Source organism: Austrofundulus limnaeus, unplaced genomic scaffold, assembly GCF_001266775.1.
Source record: "Austrofundulus limnaeus strain Quisiro unplaced genomic scaffold, Austrofundulus_limnaeus-1.0 Scaffold9, whole genome shotgun sequence".
In the NCBI taxonomy this organism is placed as follows: Eukaryota; Metazoa; Chordata; class Actinopteri; order Cyprinodontiformes; family Rivulidae; genus Austrofundulus; species Austrofundulus limnaeus.
In genome coordinates, this window is record NW_013952411.1 from 4,006,154 (window position 1) to 4,014,795 (window position 8,642).

General features: G+C 36.3%; 1 protein-coding gene across 1 annotated transcript in view; it reads left to right on the forward strand.

Moving 5' to 3' along the window:
* Positions 1 to 1,227: 1,227 nt before the first annotated feature.
* The window catches only part of chrna7a (cholinergic receptor, nicotinic, alpha 7a (neuronal)), a gene marked incomplete in the record, with an annotated part of 25,957 nt that continues 18,542 nt past the window's right edge, over positions 1,228 to 8,642 (forward strand). The window contains 1 exon segment of the mRNA XM_014001570.1: positions 1,228 to 1,273.

Consider the following 8,642-nt stretch of genomic DNA (forward strand, 5'->3'; position numbering starts at 1 on the left):
ATCAGATCAGCTAAACATGCTCTTAACAGGGACAGTATAGACATTAACATTCAGTTATGCAAAACAGAAGGTAAAAATATTGTTTGGAAACATATTAATCAGATGTGGCAACAGCGGTGGGAACAAGAAATAAGAGGACATCTTTTWTACAATACAGAATACAATTTACAGAACCAGGTATAGTGGAGGAAATAGGAGGGAGGAATGAATATTGACAAGATTAAGAAAAGGTCATACAAATCTGAACAGTACTTTATTTATCATAGGGAAACATAATATTGGACACTGTGCTTTTTGCCAGAGTATAGAAACTGGGAATCATGTTATTTTTGTAATGTTCTAAATACTCTGCTGAAAGAAAACATCTTCTGAACCAAATGTCTGCTAAAATAACAAGTGCTGTTTATTTGAAGAACATATTGGAATGGGGATCTGGTAAGTGTGGACGGAAATACTTTATGTACATCCTGATRGTGGCAGGTTTATTTAAGATGATCTAAGCATAGAAATCAATACAGATGGATTTCTATGGATCGAAGTTGTTGTAAAAACTTCCTATAGATGGCGGTAATACACCAAATAGATGTAAACTGCCAATAAACCTCACAGAAGAAAAAGAACTGAATCAGGTGTGTTGGAGCAGGAAAAAATATATGGGAAAACCTCTAAAACATGCAGGATAGTGCCCCTCCAGGACTGGAGTTTGACACCCCTGCACTCTGGGCATGGTGGTTTAGTGGTCAGCATTGTTGCATCACAGCAAAAAGGTCCTGTGTTCAAGACCCAGGTTGGGCACGAGGTCTTTTTGTTTGGAGTTTGTGTGTGTGCGCGTTGTTTTGTCTTTTTTCAGGTTGTGATATCTGAGGCATCAATGAGATTTTCCTGGTTAAAAAAGTTTAACAAAACTTGATTTCTAGTGGTTTTAATTACCCTCATGGATATTGTCCTTGTTCCTTGCTAAGTATGATTTGATATTATTCAAACTATGGCAGTAATTTGGAAAATTTAACAGATGCTAACAGAGGAAGAAGTCCGTCAAACATCAAAGCACATGTCCATCAAACAGAAAGATAATTCTGATAAGTTAATTAATATTTATAGTCTTTCTGAAATGAAAAAGTAATTAATTTTATGCAACACTGTTCACTTTGTGACGACTCCTGTCATCACGGGATAATGTTTGTATTTTGTTCTTCAGGTGAAGTGGGTGCGGCCTGGAGTTAGATGCAGACTGGGAGCACCTATCCCGGCCTTTTAAGTCACCACGTAAGTGGTGAGTTGAGCATAATCTTTATTATTGTATGGAAACACGGATGATGATATAAAGTACTTTACTTACTAATGTGTGCCAGAAAGAGACAAAAGTTTGATAATAAAATCTGCCTCTGTTTTAACTTAGACTAAAACTATTTTCTTCAAAAGTTTGAGTCCTGTGAAGTGAAATATTATGTCCTTTGACAAGCGACTAGATTTTTATCACTTCCTTGAGACAGAAAAAACTTTCCAAATTATTTCTGAAGGGATTTCAGTTCTGAACAGMAAATTAAAGCCTTTATGTCAACAGATTTTAACTTTCTTTCATCGTCAGTCCTCTAATGAGAAAGAGATAGAGAGTCCACAAAAACTGCACTTCATGCTGTCAGGAACATTTTCAGTGATGACACCATGTAAGTGTAGTCAGTAAGTGTATGAAAAGATTTGTTGTCTCTGTGGAGTAACCACAAGTTGAAAAGCTGGATTTTGTTTGAATCATTTTATATAAAACTTGTGTAAAAACAGCTTTTAATCTAGACTGCACTTATTTTTTATAAGAATATTAATAATTAAAGTTGAACTCTGGATTTCTTCTTTAATGTGCTCGTTTTGTTTGTAGCTGTGTGCTGATATACATATTTAAGTAAAGTTCTTCACATCATTCATTTATTTATCTTAGAGAACCAGTTGCATGCATAGTGATTGATRTAAAAAATGTGTTTTAGCATCTATAAAATTTATAAAATGTTCATTTCTGCTAATAAGTCATCAAATCAGCTTTGCCATTAATGACATTAGTTGTTTCTGCAAGTATTTTTTCAGTTTTGTAACCTATTAGTTTTAGAGGAGTGATGGAGTCTTGTAACTTGTTTAAAAAAAACGAAACTTATTTCAGTAAAAAAAAAAGGTGTCATTTAATTCATAGATCATTGTATTTTTGTTAAATCCTGCTCCCCTGTTGATATTGATTTAGAAACTTAATGTCTTCCCCACTAATTTTTATTCTCACGAACCTTCGGCCGCTGACCGTAAATCACTCCAGCGTATAGTGAGGACGGCTGAGAGGATTGTCGGGGTCTCGCTTCCCTCAATATCTGACATCTACACAATCCGCTGTATTTGCAAAGCTGTCAGCATTGTGGATGACCCCACCCACCCCTCACACACATTATTTTCCCTCTTGACATCAGGAAAAAGGTACTGTAGCATTCGGGCCAACACTATGGAAGCAATTAAGTAAAAATATTCTAATTAAAATGAGTTAATAGAAATACTTTTTCATTATCAACATAAACCTGCATTTTGTGACTCATAAATAAAATTATAAATAAATAATCTAAACTGTGTTTTCATTTTCTGGGGGCAGAAGAGACTGAACAGCCTGTCACAGGTGCTAACTCAAATCCAACAGAGGACGACTGGAACAGAGCTGCAAGTATTATTACTAAAGGCAAAGCAAAATGGGCAATTAATATGTTTGACCCATTCAAAGCTTGTGGTCCAGATGGTATTTTTCCAGCTCTTCTCCAAAGAGGACTGGAATTGCTTCTGGACACAATTACTAGAATATGTGTTGCTTGTTTAGCAAATGGCAATGTACCAGTTGGGTGGAGGACAGCAAAGATTGTCTTTCTGCCCAAACCTGGCGAACCAACAAATAAAGAAGCAAAAWTTKTCAGACCCATCAGCTTAACATCTTTCTTGCTGAAGGGAATGGAGAGGTTAATAGATCAACATGTAAGGGATGGTATTTTAATGCTGTCACCTTTAAGTCCTAAACAACATGCATATCAGGCAGGTCTTTCTACAGAAACAGCCTTACATGATGTTATGTTGAGTATAGAACACAGGCTGGCATGTGGACAATATGCGCTTGGCTGCTTTTTGGACATACAGGGGGCATTTGACAATGTACCTGTAGAATCTAAAGAAAGAGCACTTGCCAGCAAAGGCGTGGATGAGACCACTACAAATTGGCTCATTTTCATGCTTCAGACAAGGAAAGCATCTTCAACTCTGGGGGACTGTTTGATAACCGTAAACCTCAGACGGGGCTGTCCACAGGGAGGAGAAATCTCGCCCCTGTGTTGGCTTCTGGTTGTTGACAGTTTACTAAAGGAGTTGAATGGATCTAGACTCCATTCAACTCCTTCAGTAAACTGTCAACAACCAGAAGCCAACACAGGGGTGAGATTACTAAAGGAGTTGAATGGATCTAGACTCCATACACAAGGGTATGCAGATGACTTGGTCATACTTATAGAAGGCTTCTGCCTGGGTACTGTATGTAATTTCCACRTTCATTTCAGTTTTGATACATCCTGAGTTTTGYGTGGAGAATGGCGTAAGCAAGGTTTTTGTGCGTACGAACTGTTGATRCATGAGRCCCCTGGACTTCAGTGTACTTTTCATTAAGCTGTGTTTTCAGACAGATTGATGTAAAAATGATCATGATAWCATTTGATCAGCAGTTTTTGGCATAATGGTCACGTTCAGTTCTGATATTTTTCTTATATTCACTTCTTTTAGTCCAATTTAGTGTATTTATAWAGCATAACAAAAGTCATCTCAGAGCACAAAAATGCACATATAAAATGTCATTTAGTGAAAGTTACCTCCCGAAGCCAGCAGATTGCATCAAATCTGGAGTCAGTCTGCATTTCCTGTCTCCGTCCCAATACACTGACAGCAGTGTATTGGTTCAAAAACAATATTCTAAGCATTTCCTTTAGTCGTTATTTGATTTATGTCCTATGTAAGAAAAAKAAGCATTTTGCAGTGAACGAGGTTTTGTACAGCAGTAAAAGAAATAGGGAATATTGATTACTGATGAGGTTCTAATCAATTAAAACCAGWACAAACATTACTTTATCACAAGTTATAATGAGGCTAACTTGTAGGCGGACAGTTTTGWTCCATCGTCAATGTGCTGCCGGCTGTTTCTAAAGAGGAGGGCTTATTTACCGCTGCCCCCTCAGCACCAGTCACCCCACCCCACCTCCACCCCTCCTCCTCCTCCTCAGTATCATCACTCCTCCTGCATCCCAGCAGCAGGTCCGGTGATTATCTGTGGAGTCGTCCTGCTCTTACTCACGCTCGCAGTCTTCGCTTCAACATGCTGAAGCTTCTGCTTTTCGTTGCAGTCGCCGCGTGCACATTAAAAGGTGGGTGATCTGTTGACKTTCAGGGACTGTTAATTAATATTTGTTAAGAGATGAAAGGGCAGATGAGCAGAATTAGAGTTAAGATGCAGGCGATGGCTTTTCTTCCTTGGGGTTTATGTGTAAAATCCTGATTGTTTGAGAGCTTTCCTGAATGAAAACATGCCTGTTTTTGACAAACACCGAGTCGTGTGGAAACAKGAAGGATGTTTTAATCATCTTGGACTGCTGTGTTAAATGAAAATCAATAGAAATCACAAAGTTTCTGGATGTTTTAGCTCTGTTTTTAGATCATTTGTGACGTGCTCTGTTATTACAAATAAGATTCACACTGTTGATTTTTGCTACAGATGAAGTGACTGTAAAAGCATRACAGATGATTTGACACAAACATGAATAAGTCCTAGACTTGTGTAATTATTGTAGAAATATTTCCTTTATTCTACAATAAAAATCTTAGTTTGCATTTATTAATAAATTTATAATTATTTTCTCGTACCACATTAAGTTGAAGACTGCTGCTTCTGTTGCCTGTCAGAAGAATATTTCCTGAATCACTGAAAAGGTTTGAATGAAACATATAGAAAGTAATAATTACTGTACATCTACTWCACCTGGTTTTTATTTGGAGTCAATCCAAATCTAAATGCTGCCACAGCTAATCAATAATAATTAAAAAAATAACACCAAAAACTGGYTACAGTCAGTTCAGATGTTGGCATAAAATTTGGAGTGGTAGCTGAGACTGCTCCCAGAACACTGACAGATTAGGCATTATTTTTGCTCAAGTCTTCTGCCATTGATCATTTGGATTCAGTTCTGTCTGTTTGCAAAACATTTGATGACCTGTTGGATGGATTTTAATAAAACTTAGAATAAGATCATTGGATGATCTATAACTGATTCGTTTTTTAAGTCAACACAACTCATGATGGCCACAACTAATAAACTTTAGCTAACACAGAAAGGTTACAACCCAGCCGATTTTACAGATATTACACTAAAACTTTACAGGGGGATTGCCAAAAATCATTTGGCCAACATAGTCTTGCTAACTCCTTATTTTGCATGATTCTTATTCAAAACATTTTGGGAATCAATCTCAAGAAAAGTCTGATAAACCAGAAGATTTTACAGAAACACTGAATGTACCTGTACAACCGAATAAAGCTTAGAATCCAAGTTAGTACTTCTGCTACAGGTAATAAAAATCAGTCAACACAAATATGGCCTGAACTCAGTCAGTTTTACAGAAAATGAGCTAAAATCTGATGTGGCTGCAGCTGAGAGTCATTCAGATCGTGACATCTCATGGCTTTGTATGACATTATTTTCAAGATTTGACCAAACAAAAGGTAACAACTTCCTCAGCTTTCAACATAAGAGGAACTTATATTAGGCCATTGAATCTTTTGATGTTTTGTTTTTATTTCATTAAACCCGATGAGGTTGTGTCTGAGTTGAGCTCTCTGGAACTTGTGTTGTGGCTGATCTCAGTGCAGATGGAAACCCTGAGGAGCTGTTCTGTTTGTAAGATTGCAGCACAGCAGGAAGACCAGGAGAATCTGGGCAACTAAAAGACAGATGCAAACAGAAACAGTTGGAAACTCTCAGTTTTTCTTCACTTTAAGATCTTTGTCAAGTTTGGATCTAAACRTTTCTCCTTTTATATGATGCAGCGTGTTTCTTGCTCCATAAAGTCTTATTCAAATGACACAAACTCTTGATTTCTAAATGAGATGATGAGATCTGTTAGATGTCTCATTAGTTTAACTAAGATCTGTTCTGAAACACGAACATTTTCACTGAAGTGTTTCCTTCACCAGAAGTGTACAGTAACAAAGTACATTTACTTTCTTACAGTACTCACATTTTTTAAGGATTTGTATATTTTTTAAATCGTAACTTTTACTTTTATTTTGTTACATTCAAAACCTAAAAATGATACTCTTATTTCTTTACTTTAAAATTTAACTCCTAGTTACTTGTTACAAATTTAAATATGACTGAACTCATCATTATATAAAAAAATGTTCACACTCTAAAAAATGAAGTGTTGAATTTACTTAAAATTATGTCAACTGGTTCCACTAAACTGAGTTCAGTAAATGTAAATCAGTTTACTCAACTCAGTTTATTGGAACCAGTTTGGTGAAGTAAACTCAACACTTCTTTTCTTAGAGTGTGTGTGAAAATACTTTTACTTTCCCAGTTATTGTGAGTAGTTTTATGACTTTTACCTACGTACTTTTCTTTTCAGTGAAATTAATTTTTACCAAAGTCATTCTCTGTTGAAATATTTTTACTTAATCTTACTTTATACAGCACTGGTAATCACTTAGGCTCTTCAGTCAGTACGTTACAGACTGCAGCACTGGGAAGACAAATCTACACATAAACGTCTGAGCACATGTCTGAGAGTAATTAAAGCTCCTGTCCATCGCTCTGACTATTGATGCTGTTGAATTAGATTAAGGGCTTGAAAGACTAGCTTATTTCTTTTATGTCTCTGGGCTCATCTATGGTAATATTGGTTTTTTTTTTTTTCTTTTTTTGGCTGCTCCTCTCTGCAGGGTTTACCAAAGAGAGCAAAATATTTGCCAATTGTTTAATACCAGACGCAACCTGGGTTTGAACCTGTAGCCCCCGGATTACGAGACCACTGAGCCACTGCATCCCCTCATTAAGGCAAAATAGCTCTATGTCAGAAATGTCTTCTGTGGGGTCTGTTAAGAATAAATATATTTGGATTGTATTAAAGGAACTTTTTACGACAATGAGCCTTATGAATGCCAATCTTGTTGATCCTCACGGTGAAATTCGATTATGGTGGGACCGGGAAAGGGGGCATTCAGGGGGGATTTTGTCATGGACAAAGACGAGCTTTCAGCTAATCTTTTCTGCTGAAAGAACTGGATGCAACAGAGAGCGGAGGAATGAAGAGATGCCCACAGAGAGCCCYGCTCTCAGCCAAATCATCAGGATAATGCGCTTCTCATAGATGGTTTCTGGATAACTGGGCCACGGCCATTAGTGAAGTGAACAAACGCTGCCAAAAACACTTCATAACTCAAGAGCGGAAACGAGTGTGTTAAAATGAGGGACRGGTCTGATTTGAGCAAGCACTGCGAGATGAAACACATCCACATTTTGTATTTGGAACATAGGCTTGTCTCTGTCGTGTGTGTTTCATCAGGAGGTATAAAAGCTCCGACACACACTAACCTTTGAWCTTCAGAACCATGAAGTTAAATACCAAAGTCATAAAATCTTAAAGGCTGAAATGAAACTACTGGATGTTTTTTAGCAGCAGAAGCATTCTGGAGACTCAAATAAAGTTTTAAATGCTGGATTGATCTATCTGCACATTTTACAACATGCATGTGCTCTTGACAATAAAACCTTTATTTTTCACTCTTCTCTCTTGGTTTTCCGTTGTTGCATTTTCTGATCATAACTGTGTTGGAGTGATGTCAATCCTGGTTTATGAGGTAATTGAAGATTACAGATTTTCATGGTGATTTTGCTTCACTAAATTTACCCAAATCATATATTTAAAACAAAACATGGGCAGGCTCAAATTAGGAACAAAAAACAATTTTAAACCAACATCTGATCAAACAGTATCAGATCAGTTATAAAAATGCCACATAGATATAAACTGAGAAGTAACAGCTTTATATYAAGTTTGAATATCAACCTGTTGAGTTCTTCATCGCAGCTCAACAAATTATTTTATGGTTTCTTCATTAATTTCAAACTATTTTTTTGCTTTCTAATTGTATGATGAAGGGGCTCAGACTGAATCATAAACGTCACTCATTCTGCCAGATGAATGWTTCAGTTGAAACCAAACCCTGTTTGTTTCCATGCACAGTTTTTATTTTATTTTATCACATTTAGGACATAAGACACACAGGTGTTAATCATTTGTTCATGTGGTCAACGAAATATCTTGTATTTTTGTCACATAATCTTAAACAGATTTTTACAAGCTGTTAGTTCTGACAAGGTCTGTGAATTTTCTTTTTTTTTTGTTTGTCTTGTTATTTTAACTGAATCCATATTTTGTTCATGTATTCAGAGGGGTTGTCACAGTTTGCTGATGAAGTTTATTAGTTCAGTTTATAATATTTTAAGTTTATACTTCTTTCTGCTCCTTTTCATTCATGGCTTTTTTCAGTTTTTTTTCTTTTGTATGAATTTTTGTTTTTTATAGATTTTTTT